Genomic DNA, 15698 nt, shown 5'->3' on the forward strand with positions numbered 1-15698 from the left:
TGACTCACACATTATCGTTTAGTTTTGGTTTTAGGTGAAAGTAAAAGTGTTAGTCACTCAGTCGTGTCTGACTCTTTGTGACCCCATGGACTGTAGCCTACCAGGCTCCTCTGTCCATGGGATTCTCCAGAAAAGAATCCTGGAGTGGGTTGCCATTTCTTTCTCCAGGGGATCTTCCCAACCCAGGGATTGAATCCAGGTCTCCCGCATTGCAAGCAGATTCTTTACCACCACCAGGGAAGAGCCACCAGGGAAGCCCCCAGAAGTACCCTACATGGTCAGAGAAACTTCCCTGGGAATGAATTGTAGAAATAATCCTTGAAAATATCATCTTTAGGTAAATTTGTTTTTAAGTAAATTTGATATATTTGGCAAGATTTAAATTTCAGAATTCAAACAAACTCTGTTTTCTGCTTTCTCTTTTAAAAATCAGATCTGGCCACACTGAGCCCACCATTTTTCATGGCAACAGTTCACTCCTTCTGAGCAGTGACAACCCCTTTAGACCATGACTATGATCTTATTTCCCTCAGTCCTCCCAGTTACTAAGTTCAACCTGGTTCAGGTTCACTTGGCTACATAACCTGCCAAGTTAACTTTGACATTTAATTTTGTGCCCTGTATTCCAAGCTGACTTTCATATAAACACTACTAAACACCAAGGACAATTTGTTATTGTTTACAGTTGTTAACTATAATTGTGCTATTATTCAATAACTCCCTGATCTCTACTTCTTCCTTCTTCAATTTAAGTCTGAATTTGGCAATAAGGAGTTCATGATCTGAGCCACAGTCAGCTCCCGGTCTTGTTTTTGCTGACTGTATAGAGTTTCTCCATCTTTGGCTGCAAAGAATATAATCAATCTGATTTCGGTATTGACCATCTGGTGATGTCCATGTGTGAGTCTTCTCTTGTGTTGTTGGAAGAGGGTGTTTGCTATGACTAGTACGTTTTCTTGGCAAAACTCCATTAGAATTTGCCCTGCTTCATTTTGTACTCCAAGGCCAAATTTGCCCATTACTGCAGGTATTTATTGATTTCCTACTTTTGCATTCCAGTCCCCTATAATGAAAAGGACATCTCTTTTGGGTGTTAGTTCTAGAAGGTCTTGTAGGTCTTCATAGAACCATTCAACTTCAAGTTCTTCAGCATTATTGATCAGGGCATAGACTTGGATTACTGTGACACTGAATGGTTTGTCTTGGAAACAAACAGAGATCATTCTGTCATTTTTGAGACTGCATCCAAGTACTGCATTTTGGACTCTTTTGTTGACTATGATGGCTACTCCATTTCTTCTAAGGAATTCTTGACCACAGTAATAGATATAATGGTCATTTGAGTTAAATTCACCCACTAGCCCATCCTGGTATGACCTAAATCAAATCCCTTATGAATATACCGTGGAAGAGAGAAATAGATTCAAGGGATTAAATCTGATAGACAGAGTGCCTGAAGAACTATGGATGGAGGTTCATGACGTTGTACAGGAGGCAGTGATCAAGATCATCCCCAAGAAAAAGAAATGCAAAAAGCAAAATGGTTGTCTGAGGACGGCTTACAAATAGCTGTGAAAAGAAGGGAAGCTAAAGGCAAGGAGAAAAGGAAAGATATACCCATTGGAATGCAGAGTTCCAAAGAATAGCAAGGAAAGATAAGAAAGCCTTCCTCACATGAAAAGATGCTCAACATCACTCATTATCAGCGAAATGCAAATTAAAACCACAATGAGGTACCACTTCACACCAGTCAGAATGGCTGCGATCCAAAAATCTACAAGCAATAAATGCTGGAGAGGGTGTGGAGAAAAGGGAACCCTCCTACACTGTTGGTGGGAATGCAAACTAGTACAGCCACTATGGAGAACAGTGTGGAGATTCCTTAAAAAATTGCAAATAAAACTACCTTATGACCCAGCAATCCCACTGCTGGGCATACACACCAAGGAAACCAGAATTGAAAGAGACACATGTACCCCAATATTCATCGCAGCACTGTTTATAATAGCCAGGACATGGAAACAACCTAGATGTCCATCAGCAGATGAATGGATAAGAAAGCTGTGGTACATATACACAATGGAGTATTACTCAGCCATTAAAAAGAATTCATTTGAATCAGTTCTGATGAGATGGATGAAACTGGAGCCGATTATACAGAGTGAAGTAAGCCAGAAAGAAAAACACCAATACAGTATACTAACACATATATATGGAATTTAGAAAGATGGCAATGACGACCCTGTATGCAAGACAGGAAAAAAGACACAGCTGTGTATAAAGGACTTTTGGACTCAGAGGGAGAGGGAGAGGGTGGGATGATTTGGGTGAATGGCATTCTATCATGTATACTATCATGTAAGAATTGAATCACCAGTCTATGTCTGACGCAGGATACAGCATGCTTGGGGCTGGTGCATGGGGATGACCCACAGAGATGTTATGGGGAGGGAGGTGGGAGGGGGGTTCATGTTTGGGAACACATGTAAGAATTAAAGATTTTAAAATTAAAAATAAAATAAAATTTTTATTGGAGAATAAAAAAAATTAAAAAAGAAAAGTTTTAAGTATAAAAAAAAAAAAAAGAAAGCCTTCCTCAGTGATCAATGCAAAGAAAGAGGAATACAATAGAATGGGAAAAATTAGAGATCTCTTCAAAAAATTAGAGATATCAACGGAACATTTCATGCAAAGATGAACACAATGAAGGACAGAAATGGTATGGACCTAACAGAAGCAGAAGGTATTAAGAAGAGGCAGCAACAATACACAGAACTATACAAAAAAGATCTCTATGACCCAGATAATCACGATGGTGTGATCACTCACCTAGAGCCAGACATCCTGGAATGGGAAGTCAAGTGGGCCTTAGGAAGCATCACTATGAACAAACGTAGTGGCGGTGATGGAATTCTAGCTGAGCTGTTTCAAATCCTCAAAGATGATGCTGTGAACATGCTGCACTCAATATGCCAGCAAATGTGGAAAACTCAGCAGTGGCCACAGGACTGGAAAAGGTCAGTGTTCATTCCAATCCCAAAGAAAGGCAATGCCAAAAAATGTTCAAACTACTGCACAATTGCACTCATTTCACATGTTAGCAACGTAATGCTCAAAATTCTCCAAGCCAGGCTTCAGCAATACGTGAACTGTTAACTTCCAGATGTTCAAGCTGGATTTAGAAAAGGCAGAAGAAACAGAGATCAAATTTCCAACATCTGTTGGATCATTGAAAAAGCAAGAGAGTTCCAGAAAAACATCTACTTCTGCCTTATTGACTATGCCAAAGCCTTTGACAGTGTGGATCACAAGAAACTGTGGAAAATTCTGAAAGAGATGAGAATACCATACCACCTGACCTGCCTCCTGAAAAGTCTGTATGCAGGTCAAGAAGCAACAGTTAGAACTGGACATGGAACAACAGACTGGTTCCCAATTGGGAAAGGAGTACATCAAGGCTGTATATTGTCACCCTGCTTATTTAACTTCTATGCAGAGTACATCATGTGAAATGCTGGGCTGGATAAAGCACAAGCTGGAATCAAGATTGCCAGGAGAAATATCAATAACCTCAGATATGCAAATGACACCACCCTTATGGCAGAAAGTGAAAAAGGAGCTAAGGAGCCTCTTGAAATTTAAAGAGGAGAGTGAAAAAGTTGGCTTAAAGCTCAACATTCAAAAAACTAATATCATGGCATCCGGTCCCATCATTTCATGGCAAATAGACGGTAAACCAATGGAAACAGTGACATATTTTATTTTGAGGGCCTCTAAAATCACTGCAGATGGTGACTGCCACCATGAAACTAAAAGACACTTGCTCCTTGGAAGAAAAGTTATGACCAACTGAGACACCATATTAAAAAGCAGAGACATTACTTTGCCAGCAAAGGTCCATCTAGTCAAAGCTATGGTTTTTCCAGTAGTCATGTATGGATTTGAGAGTTGGATAATAAAGAAAGCTGAGTGCCAAAGTATTGATGTTTTTGAAATATCATGTTGGAGGAGACACTTGAGAGTCCCTTGGACTGGAAGGAGATCCGACCAGTCCATCCTAAAGGAAATCAGTCCTGAATATTCATTGGAAGGACTGATATTGAAGCTGAAACTCCAATACTTTGGCCACCTGATGCGAAGAGCTGACTCCTTGGAAAAGACCCTGATGCTGGGAAACATTGAAGGCGGGAAGTGGGGATGACAGAGAATGAGATGGTGGATGGCATCACCTGCTTGATGGACATTAGTTTGAGTAAGTTTCAGGAGTTGGTGATGGACGGGGAGGCCTGGCATGCTGCTGTCCATGGGGTGGCAAAGAGTCGTACATGACTGAGTGACTGAACTGAACTGAACTTCTACTTCTTAAACTTTAAAATAAATGGCACAGAAGATGCTAAATGAGCTAAGCTATTTTGACAAGCCCTGCAATATCTGGATTTTCATACCCGAGTCATAGTGCTTAATGAAAGTGACTAGTCATCCTTGACATGCTAAGAACCATGGAAGAATGCAAAGAATAAATTACATGGCCTCCAGTTTGACAGCGTCAATGTATCTTAAGGTTATAGCTTTATAACTTTCAATTTTCAAGTGCAACAAAGAAAATGAAATCATGAATGAAACTTTTATAACAACAGTGAAAGGCGTTTTCTTGATCAAAGGAAGTTTGGAAGTGAGATACAACTGTTAGAGAAAAAAGTTGAAGTCTTGGAAAGTAATTTCTATTACAAAAAGATTTTTTAGCGTACTGAGTCAAAGTTACATTTTTAATTAATAATTTAAACTTCACATAGACTTCATCTATCCTCTCCGCATTCTACCCCACATTAAGTTCCCTTAATAGAAGACGGTCCATTTTCTGAGAAAAAAAATGTAACCGATGTTAATATGAAGATTTTAAGAAATGTAATGGCCTTTAGGAAAGCTGATGTGAGAAGTGGGGGGAAAAATGACAAGACAGGTACAATAGTTTGGACCAGCACCAAGGAAAAGTATAAGTAGGGCTGAATCTGCCCTATAAATTTTCACCAGCATCTTGCAACATTACAACAAGCTATACAACTGGCCTTTTAAAAATATTTTGAAAGCAGTGTTGATTACATGTATGAAGTGTAGTTAGATTTGCAATATGCAATTTTGGGAGTCTGTCTGTAGTCACAGTACCAACCTGATGGTTTAAACTACCCAAGCCATTTATTGGTTAAAACATACTGCACACTTCAGTGAAGGTTATTCCTACCCTTCCCATTATGGTGTTGACCATGTATACACCTGAATCTTGCCTTAAAGATTCTGGGAGAAAACATGGAATAAATATAAATTAGCAGATGTAAAGAATAAAAGACCACATTTTCTCAATGGAGTCCTACAAAATTGAACAAAAATGAAAAAAATATAGAGAGAATGTAGAACTAGTAATTCCTCAACAAAATACATTAGGGAGCTCATAAATATTTTAAGAAATCGTTGTTGAGAGGAGAAAAATTGACCAAAAAACTAAAATATCAAGTGAGCTGCTAAATGATCATTTTCTTGGAGTTTGGCATCTTGTTCTTTCTTTATCTACCTTGTATTTAACACACTCTGATACCAACCACATACTCTCCTTGGAAACAATTTTCTTGAGACTAGCTTAGCCTTTAAAAACATGTGTGTATCTTTTTTTCAAACTACAGAAGAATGTTTAAAGGAGCCCAAATTCTTACCATTTTATTTTTTATTACTGGGTAATAATTGGGTATAAATGACAAATAAAATTGTATACATTTAAAGTATACAATGTGATAAGTTAATACACATATATATTATGCAATGATTGCCAAGGTTAATATAATGAACACATTCTACACCTCATAAAGTTAACTTTTTTTTTTTGATAGTGAGAATGCTTAAGATCTACTCTCAGTAACTTTCAAGTACCATATTCTTACCCTCTTGACTCCTATGACAAGTAATGTAAAGTATTACATAAAGTTAGAAAATTATGTTTTCCAGGAAACTGCAAAACGCTTACCACAGACTCCTCCCCTCAAAACACCCACTATTAACAGTTTCTTATGATTCCTTTGGGCTTCCCTGGTGGTTCAGCAGTAAAGAATCACCTGCAATGCAGGAGATGAGAGTTCAATCCCTGGATAGGGAAGATCCCCTGGAGAAGGAAATGGCAACCCACTCCAGTGTCCTTGCCTGAGAAATCCCATGGATGGAGGAGCCTGGTGGCCTACAGTCCATGGAGTCACAAAAAGAGTCACTCATGACTTAGTGACTTAACAAAAACATGATTCATTTCCCTCAACAAAATATATGTTTATTTACATACTCATAATTAGTTTTGAATTTACTTTCACAAAAAGGATCTTAATATATAATTCTGTATCTTTCTTTTTTCCACTAACATGCATCTTAGAGATCTGTTCACTCTAGAACATATATCAATATTTTATCATTTATCATATGGTAGAGTGTACCATCCTATACATACATTGTAATATATTAATCTGTCCTCTTCTGATAAATAGCATTTTGTCTGTTTTTAGCATTTTGCTCTTATGAAAATTTCTGTACTGAATATCCTTGTACATAAATTTTGACAGGCTTTTGTAAGGATATTAATAGATTAAATTTCAACCAATGGGCTAAAGGTATTTGTATTTTAAATTTTGATAGATGTTGTGAAATTGTCCTCCAGAAAGAATGGAGCAATTTATTACCCTACAACAAAGTATGTGACGGACCATTTATTCACACCCTGGCCACCACTGGAAAAATCAAAGTATTTTAAAGTTTGACAGTGTAATAGCAGAATAATATACTTTTCCACAAGGGCTTCCCTTGCGGCTCAGCTGGTAAAGAATCTGCCGCAATGTGGGAGACCTGGCTTCAATCCCTGGGTTAGGAAAGGCTGGAGAAGGGAAAGGCTACACACCCCAGTATTCTGGCCTGGAGAATTCCATGGACTGTATAGTCCATGGGGTCAAAAAGAATTGTGCATGACCGAGTGACTTCACCAACGAACGAATACTTTTTCATAATTCACATTTTTCCACTGATACTGAAATTGAGCATTTTTTACATGCAATTTATTGTTGTTTATATTTTTGAAAAAATGCCTTGCTCTTTTAAGAACTTAGTTTGTTCATCTTTTCTTACTGATTTGCATAAGTTCTTTATAAATTAAGAAAATTCTATTTGGTTATATACATAAAATGATTTTTACATTGTTATTAATTTTTCAATTTTGGTTGTGAAATCTATTATGTTCCAGAAGTTTTGTTCTTAATTTTATAAGATCAAATTTTTCAATCCTTTAGTTAAAGCTGTTCAAAAAACCTTTCTGTGTGCCAATATTGTGACTAGATTCACTCACACTTTCTTCATTTGTTTTAATAGCCTCATTTCCCCCTGTAATTTCCAATTTTATTTCTATTTTTACTATGGGTAATAAGCAGAAATACATATTCATAATAATTTTGGGTAAAGCAGCTTTTAAAGCACAACCTTATGTATCTAGTAACCTAGCTTTCATTTGTCAATTTTTAAAGATCTTTTAAACATTTTATTTTGTATTGGGATAAGTTGATTAAGAATGTTGTGATAGTTTCAGGTGAACAGTGAAGGGTCTCAACAATATATGTATGTGCACTCCGAAACTCCCCTCCCACCCAGGTTGCCATGAAACGTTAAGCTGAGTTCCACAGTAAGTCCTTTTTGGCTATCCATTTTAAATATAGCTACATGTACATGTCCATTCCAAACTCCTTAACTATCCCTTATCCTTATCCTTCATCTCTATAACTTCATTTTTTTAAATGTTTACTCCTTTGTGCTATTGGAAACATCTTTTTTGATTGTTTGTTCCAATTTGTAGTAGTTTTCATACCACTTCTTGAAGGATACATTTTTTAAACATGTATTTATCTATGGCTGTGCTAGGTCTTTGTTGCTATGGGGCTTTTCTCTAGTTGCCACTAGTGGGGTCTATAGTTGCAGTGTGTCGACTTCTCACTGAGGGGCTTCTCTTGTGTGGAACACGGGCTCCAGGGCATGCGGGCTTCCGTAGTTGTGGAGCATGGGCTGAGTTACTCTGCAGCCTTTGTGATCTTCCCTGATGCTGCCGCTGCTGCTGCTAAATCACTTCAGTCGTGTCCGACTCTATGCAACCCCATAGGCGGCAGCCCACCAGGCTCCCCCATCCCTGGGATTCTCCAGGCAAGAACACTGGAGTGGGTTGCCATTTCCTTCACCAATGCGTGAAAGTGAAGGCGCTCAGTCGTGTCTGACTCCTAGTGACCCCGTGGGCTGCAGCCTACCAGGCTCCTTTGTCCGTGAGATTCTCCAGGCAAGAGTACTGGAGTGGGGTGCCATTGCCTTCTCCGGTGATCTTCCCGGACCAGGGATTAAACCTGTGTCTCCTGCATTGGTAGGAGGATTCTTACCACTGAGTCACCAGGGAAGCCCTGTACTTAAAATTCTGATATGCCACAATTACCATTAATCTAATTGTCTAATCCCCCTAGGTGTTTAGGTCTGTATATTAAAAAAAAAAAAACAACCTCTTTTCTGTTTCATTGCCCTGGCCTTTTATTTTCTCTGCCTTACTACCTTAAGTATGTTCAATAAGAATAGGTACATTTTATTGAGTGACTCTTCTATAAACATGAGTAAATGTTTATTAAGAAACATTTTATTTATTTAATTTTTTAATTATGACACCCTAGAAGTGGGAGGAAGTGGGGTACACCTGACTTTCCCTAAACACCTGTATCCACTACCTCATTGAATTGTTCAATTTGCCACATTGAATTATTTAATTTATTCCTAACCACCATACTTCAATGCAGGCATTAATTATTCAGCATCACAAATGGAAAAAAATAAACTTCAAAAAGGAAAAGTATTTTGCACAAAGTCATAAAACTTATAAGTGGCAAGGCTGAGATTCGAACCTATATATGTCCAACCCCAAATTCCATTCTTTTTCTATGACTCTCCTGTGTTAGATGCATAAAACTACTTGCCAGAGTTAATGACAAACAATGACAGGATCATCCTCCAGTATTAAGCATCACTTAGACAGCAAGATTTTACAGTGAAATAATGATAAATATGAAGGGAGGTAGGAAAAACAGGTATGGAATTAATAACTTTCATAGGGATCAGAGAATGGTTTATTGAGGTTGCTAATGAGGTATGCTTCCCAGGTGGTACTAGTGGTAAAGAATCTGCCTGCCAGTGCAGCAGACATAAGAAACAAGGGTGCCATCCCGTGGCTGGGAAGATCACCTAGAGAAGGAAATGGCAACCCACTACAGTATTCTTGTCTGGAAAACCCCATGGACAGAGGAGCCTGGTGGGCTACATAGTCTGTGGGGTCGCAACAGTCAGACACAACTGAAGCGACTTAGCACATGAGGTATGCAAAGAGACATAGGAGAAAGAAAAAACTGAAAATAGAGTTTGGGTCAGACAGTAGAGAGCTCTGACTACCTGCCTAGAGAGCTTGTGTTATATGTATGATTTTATCAGAGGAACATTTCTCAGTATTTCTCACAGAGCAATTTCTACCAACCAGTGTATTTTTGATTCTTGTTTTAAGAAAAAGAAATGAAAAAGGCAAAATGGTTGTCAGAGGAGGCTTTGCAAATAGCTGTGAAAAGAAGAGAAGCTAAAGGCAAGGAGAAAAGGAAAGATATACCCATTTGAATGCAGAGTTCCAAAGAATAGCAGGGAGAGATGAGAAAGCCTTCCTCAGTGATCAATGCAAAGAAATAGAGGATAACAATAGAATTGGAAAGATTAGAGATCTCTTCAAGAAAATTAGAGATATCAACGGAACATTTCATGCAAAGATGAACACAATGAAGGACAGAAATGGTACGGACATAACAGAAGCAAAAGGTATTAAGAAGAGGCAGCAACAATACACAGAACTATACAAAAAAGATCTCTATGACCCAGATAACCACGATGGTGTGATCACTCACCTAGAGCCAGACATCCTGGAATGGGAAGTCAAATGGGCCCTAGGAAGCATCACTATGAACAAAGGTAGTGGAGGTGATGGAATTCCAGCTGAGCTATTTCAAATCCTGAAAGATGATGCTGTGAACATGCTGCACTCAATATACCAGCACATTTGGAAAACTCAGCAGTGGCCACAGGACTGGAAAAGGTCAGTTTTCATTCCAATCCCAAAGAAAGGCAATGCCAAAGAATGCTCAAACTACCGCACAATTGCACTCATCTCACACACTAGTAAAGTAATACTCAAAATTCTCCAAGCCAGGCTTCATCAGTATGTGAACCATGAACTTCCAGATGTTCAAGCTGGATTTAGAAAAGGCAGAGGAACCAGAGATCAAATTGCTAACATCTGTTGGATCATTGAAAAAGCAAGAGAGTGCCAGAAAAAGATCTACTTCTGCCTTATTGACTATGCCAAAGCCTTTGACTGTGTGGATCATAACAAACTGTGGAAAATTCTGAAAGAGATGGGAATACCATACCCTGACCTGCCTCCTGAGAAGTCTGTATGCAGGTCAAGAAGCAACAGTTAGAACTGGACATGGAACAACAGACTTGTTCCCAATTGGGAAAGGAGTACGTCAAGGCTGTATATTATCACCCTGCTTTTTTAACTTCTATGCAGAGTACATCATGTGAAATCCTGGGCTGGATGAAGCACAAGCTGGAATCAAGATTGCCAGGAGAAATATCAATAACCTCAGATATGTAGATGACACCACCCTTATGGCAGAAAGCGAAGAAGAACTAAGGAGCCTCTTGAAATTTAAAGAGGAGAGTGAAAAAATTGGCTTAAAACTCAACAACATTCAGAAAACTAAGATCATGGCATCCAGTCCCATCATTTCATGGCAAATAGATGGTGACGCAATGGAAACAATGACAGACTTTATTTTGAGGGCCTCTAAAATCACTGCAGATGGTGACTGCAGCCACGAAACTAAAAGATGCTTGCTCCTTGGAAGAAAAGTTATGACCAACCGAGACATCATATTAAAAAGCAGAGAGTGACATTACTTTGCCAACAAAGGTCCATCTAGTCTAAGCTATGGTTTTTCCAGTACTCATGTATGGATGTGAGCGTTGGACTATAAAGAAAGCTGAGCTCAGAAGAATTAATGCTTTTGAACTGTGGTGTTGGAGATGACTCTTGAGAGTCCCTTGGACTACAAGGAGATCCAACTAGTCCATCCTAAAGGAAATCAGTCCTGAATATTCGTTGGAAGGACTGATGCTGAAGCTGAAACTCTAATACTTTGGCCACCTGATGCAAAGAACTGACTCCTTGGAAAAGACCCTGATGCTGGGAAAGATTGAAGGCGGGAGGAGAAAGGGACATCAGAGGATGAGATGGTTGGAGGGCATCACCAATTTGATGGACATGAGTTTGAGTAAACTCTGAGAGTTGATGATGGACAAGGAAGCCTGGTATGCTGCAGTCCATGGGGTTGCAAAGAGTTGGACAGGACTGAGCAACTGAACTGAACTGATGGGAACACAGCCAGCTTCATTTGTTTGCATTGTTTCTGTGACTACTTCTGTGCTACAATGGCTGAATTAAGTAGATGCATAAAACCCCAAAAGTCTGAAAAAAAATTCTGTCCTTTATAGAAAGAACTTGACAACCCTTGTACTAGTGGATTTTCTCAAAACCTCACTATAGCTGCCCTGCGTAAACAGATCAATTTTGTTTGTATGAACAACATGCCAGGTAAGGATTTTGGACATTGATTCAGTATTGGCTACTTGATTCTTCACCTCCTGTCACTGTGTAAAAACACTTGCAGCACTATTAAAACTTGTACTTATTTTGTCATTATCTGATAATACCCCTTGACTCATTTGATGAGTAAATAAAATGAATAAGAGAAAGATCAGAATATAAATTGCAAAATTAGTGAAGATATTTAATAAGGCCTAGATGTGTCATAAAATACCTTAGAAAATGCTGTTTTAAAATCTGCAGTAATGTGAAAATTTTTAGAAATATCCAAGGGGTATATCATGAATAAGAAAAATGTCTAATGTGATAAGGAAATAATACTGTCAATACTATGCAAATTTAAGTTACTCTTGTTCAAAAGAGGAGGAGAAATGGACACTGATGGAACTGATTATTTATTTGAATTTTTGTTACTAAAACACTTGAGCCGGTAGCCAATTAACATAAAGTGCAATTTGTGAGACCAGGAGAGAGAAAATGTCACTAGACTATATCCAAAGTGATTAAATTCCAAGAGCCAACTGACCTCTCAGCAGCCCTTCCTCTTCTGCTCCTTGGCTGGCCACCCCACTCTGTGGTGCTCTAAGCCTTTCCTCCAAATGTCACATTCCTGCTGAATGATCTCTTCCATTTGAACTTGAATTGCTTGTACTGAGCTTGAATTGCTTCTAAATCAATTGTGGATGATTTATAGAAAAATGTGAACATAAAAATTTAGGGGTTGTTTACATTGATATGAAGGACAAATTAATAAGCTTCTAATCAAGGCAGAAAATGACTATCTATAATTATTTACTTGAAGAATTAAGTTTTTCATATCCCAGGGTGACCTATATTTTTATCTGTACCCTAGACCAAGGTTTCTCAGACTTGGCACTCTTGACATTTTGGGCCAAATGGTGTTTTGGTTGTGCGGCTCTTCTGTGTACTGCAGAATGTTTTCCAGATCCCCCAGCCTCTACCCACTGGATGGCAGTAGCAACAGCCTGCCCCTTGCCGGTAGTGACAAAATTAGCCCTGGCTGAGATTCACTGCCCTAGATAAAAATGTGTGAAAAACTGCATGAGAACCTGTACTTTATCATCTAAGTAAGTGTTAGTCACTTAGTTGTGTCCAGCTCTTTGTGACCCCATGGACTGTAGCACACCGTTTTCCTCTATCCATGGAATTCTCCAGGCAAGAGTACTGGAGTAGGTTGCCATTTCCTTCTCCAGGGGATCTTCCCAACCCAGGAATCGAACTGGGGTCTCCTGCATCGCAGGCAGATTCTTTACCATCTGAGTCACCAGGGAAGTCTTAATTTATCATCTAGTTAGTTAGCCATAAAAACCATGATTTAAATAGGCAGACTGCTGCTCTTAGTTCTGCTCTTTTTCTCGAGAATTATATTTATTTATTAATTTTTATGGGGAAGCATTGCATGCATTCTCAGATGTGTCCCACTCTTTGCGACTCCATGGACTGTAGCCTGCCAGGCTCCTCTGTCTATGGGATTCTCCAGGCAAGAATACTGGAGTGGTTTGCCATTTCCTCTTCCAGGGGATCTTCATGACCCAGAGATCGAACCCATGTCACCTGTGACTCCTGCATCGACAAGTGGATTCTTTGCCATTGAGCCACCTTGGAAGCAATACAAAGCCTCAAATGTTTAGTCTTCAGATTAACCTATCTTTGCCACTAGGCTCTGCCATTTATAGCTGTGTGACCTGACAAATTACTTGACCTCTTTTTTTGTTGCCGTTGTTTAGTTGCCAAGTCGTGTTTGACTTCTAGGGGGCATTCAAGTTTCTTCTGAGGAATAATAGTACAATAATAAAGTACAATATTTAGCACTATGCTTGATATATTAAGTGATTAACAATTTGGGGTCATTATGGGTAATTGTAGAGAAGGCAATGGCACCCCACTCCAGTACTCTTGCCTGGAAAATCCCATGGATGGAGAAGCCTGGTGGGCTGCAGTCCATGGGGTCACAACTGAGCAACTTCACTTTCACTTTTCACTTTCCTGCATTGGGGAAGGAAATGGCAGCCCACTCCAGTGTTCTTGCCTGGAGAATCCCAGGGATGGGGGAGCCTGGTGGGCTGCCGTCTATGGGGTCGCACAGAGTCGGACACGACTGAAGCGACTTAGCAGCAGTAGCAGCAGCATTGGTAATTGTATTAAACTGTATTATGATTAAAAATGTTTTTTCCTTTCCTACAAAAAGATTTTATATTTTCATCCTATGGATTTCCTGGATTTGCTTTGGCTAATGAACTGTGAATGAAAGGACCACTTTCTAGAAGAAGCTTTAAGGACCACTGTGAGGTCTAGTGCCTCTACTCTGGCTCACTCCTGAAATCAGCAATGTCTCAGATAAGCTGTTCCTTAAGCCTAGGGCCTGTTCCCCCAGAATGTAGATGAAACAGAGCAGAACATGCCCTGTGATAAACATATAACTTGACCTAGGAATAAAGCTTTGGTTGTCTGGAAGGAATGAGCCCTCTAAGTTGTTTGTTTGTTTGTTTTCAGTTTTTACCTGGAGCCTATTCTGGTGTAAGGTAATTGATAAAGCAATTTATTGAACATATCTTGAACATACATCACATGCCAAGCATTATGTTATAGAAGAGATTAGCAAAACTTTCCATGCTTTCTTAGAACAAAGATTTCAGTGGTAGAGAAGGGGAAAATGGTATTAAACATAAGACACTGAGGTAGAAGTGGTAATAGACAGGGGACAATGAGGATCCTCTTAGAGTTAAAACCCTGAACAGAAGGGCAGAAAAAGAATCAAGCTAAAGGAAGTGAGTGTAAGGCAGGGAAACATGGGAGCATGGGACATTTTCTTTTAATGGTGAAGAGACAGGAAAAGGAGATACTATGGACAATTTAAGGACATACTGATGCACATGTTTTGAAATTCAGGACTCATCTTTTTGGTCAAAGGGAAACCATCAAACATTGCTAATCAGGAAAATGACAATGTCCTAAATTATCCACTTGGTCATTGACTGTGCATACCTATTGCCTCTTTAGAAACCTAGTGCCCTTGAAACATTATTTAAAGACGTTCAGCTGTGTCTGAATGCCTTATTTCTCAGAACAAACTCAAAGAATATTATGTTCTTCTAATAAGCCAACATTCAACTTTTCTAATTGAATGTATTGCTTTGAGAGATTAGTTATGATCCTAAAAGTAGAGTAATCTAGAGAATTCATTTATTGAATATCATTAGCTAGTTATTTCCTTCCTGTTACAATGTAGCCAGTGATGGTGCACTGAAGTAGTATTTCAGGGAGAAAGAAAATAGCAGCAAGAGAAATAATAACCGACAACAACAACAATAAACCTAACATCAGCAGGTCCAAAATAGAAATGGAAAGTTGTCATCGAAAGGGATTCTGGAAATGGGAGATTCATCTTGTCATTATTTGAATTCTTCCTAGTTGAGATTCAGAAGGAATCATTGTCATTTTTTCAATGGTAGATCTATTCCATTGATAATAATGCCCTCCTTTATAGATTTCCTGAAAGCTGTTTCTTGCTATAGAATAAATTCGTAACTGATAAATTAGGATACTCAGCCCTTCCAACAACTGTGTATCACCATTATCATCATCATCATTATTATCATCATCATATCATTATCATCACTGTTATTATATATCAAGTGGTTCTGCTCTCATGACTACCCTCTGAGATACAGTCTCATTAATCATAACTATGACACATGGCCACACTCAACTGTAAAGGGATACAGAGAAAGTGAATTCTTAGTTTTTTAACTTCTATAGCCAGCCCGCCCAATTTTATCGCCCTAAGCCACATGTGATTATTTAAATGTAAATGTAAATTAATTATTTTTATTGGACTATAGTTGATTTACAATGTTGTGTTTCAAGTACAAAGTAAAATGATTCAGTTATATATAATTGAATCATATGTATATATTCTTTTTCAAATCCT

This window comes from Capricornis sumatraensis, chromosome 5 (genome assembly GCF_032405125.1).
Source record: "Capricornis sumatraensis isolate serow.1 chromosome 5, serow.2, whole genome shotgun sequence".
In the NCBI taxonomy this organism is placed as follows: domain Eukaryota; kingdom Metazoa; phylum Chordata; class Mammalia; order Artiodactyla; family Bovidae; genus Capricornis; species Capricornis sumatraensis.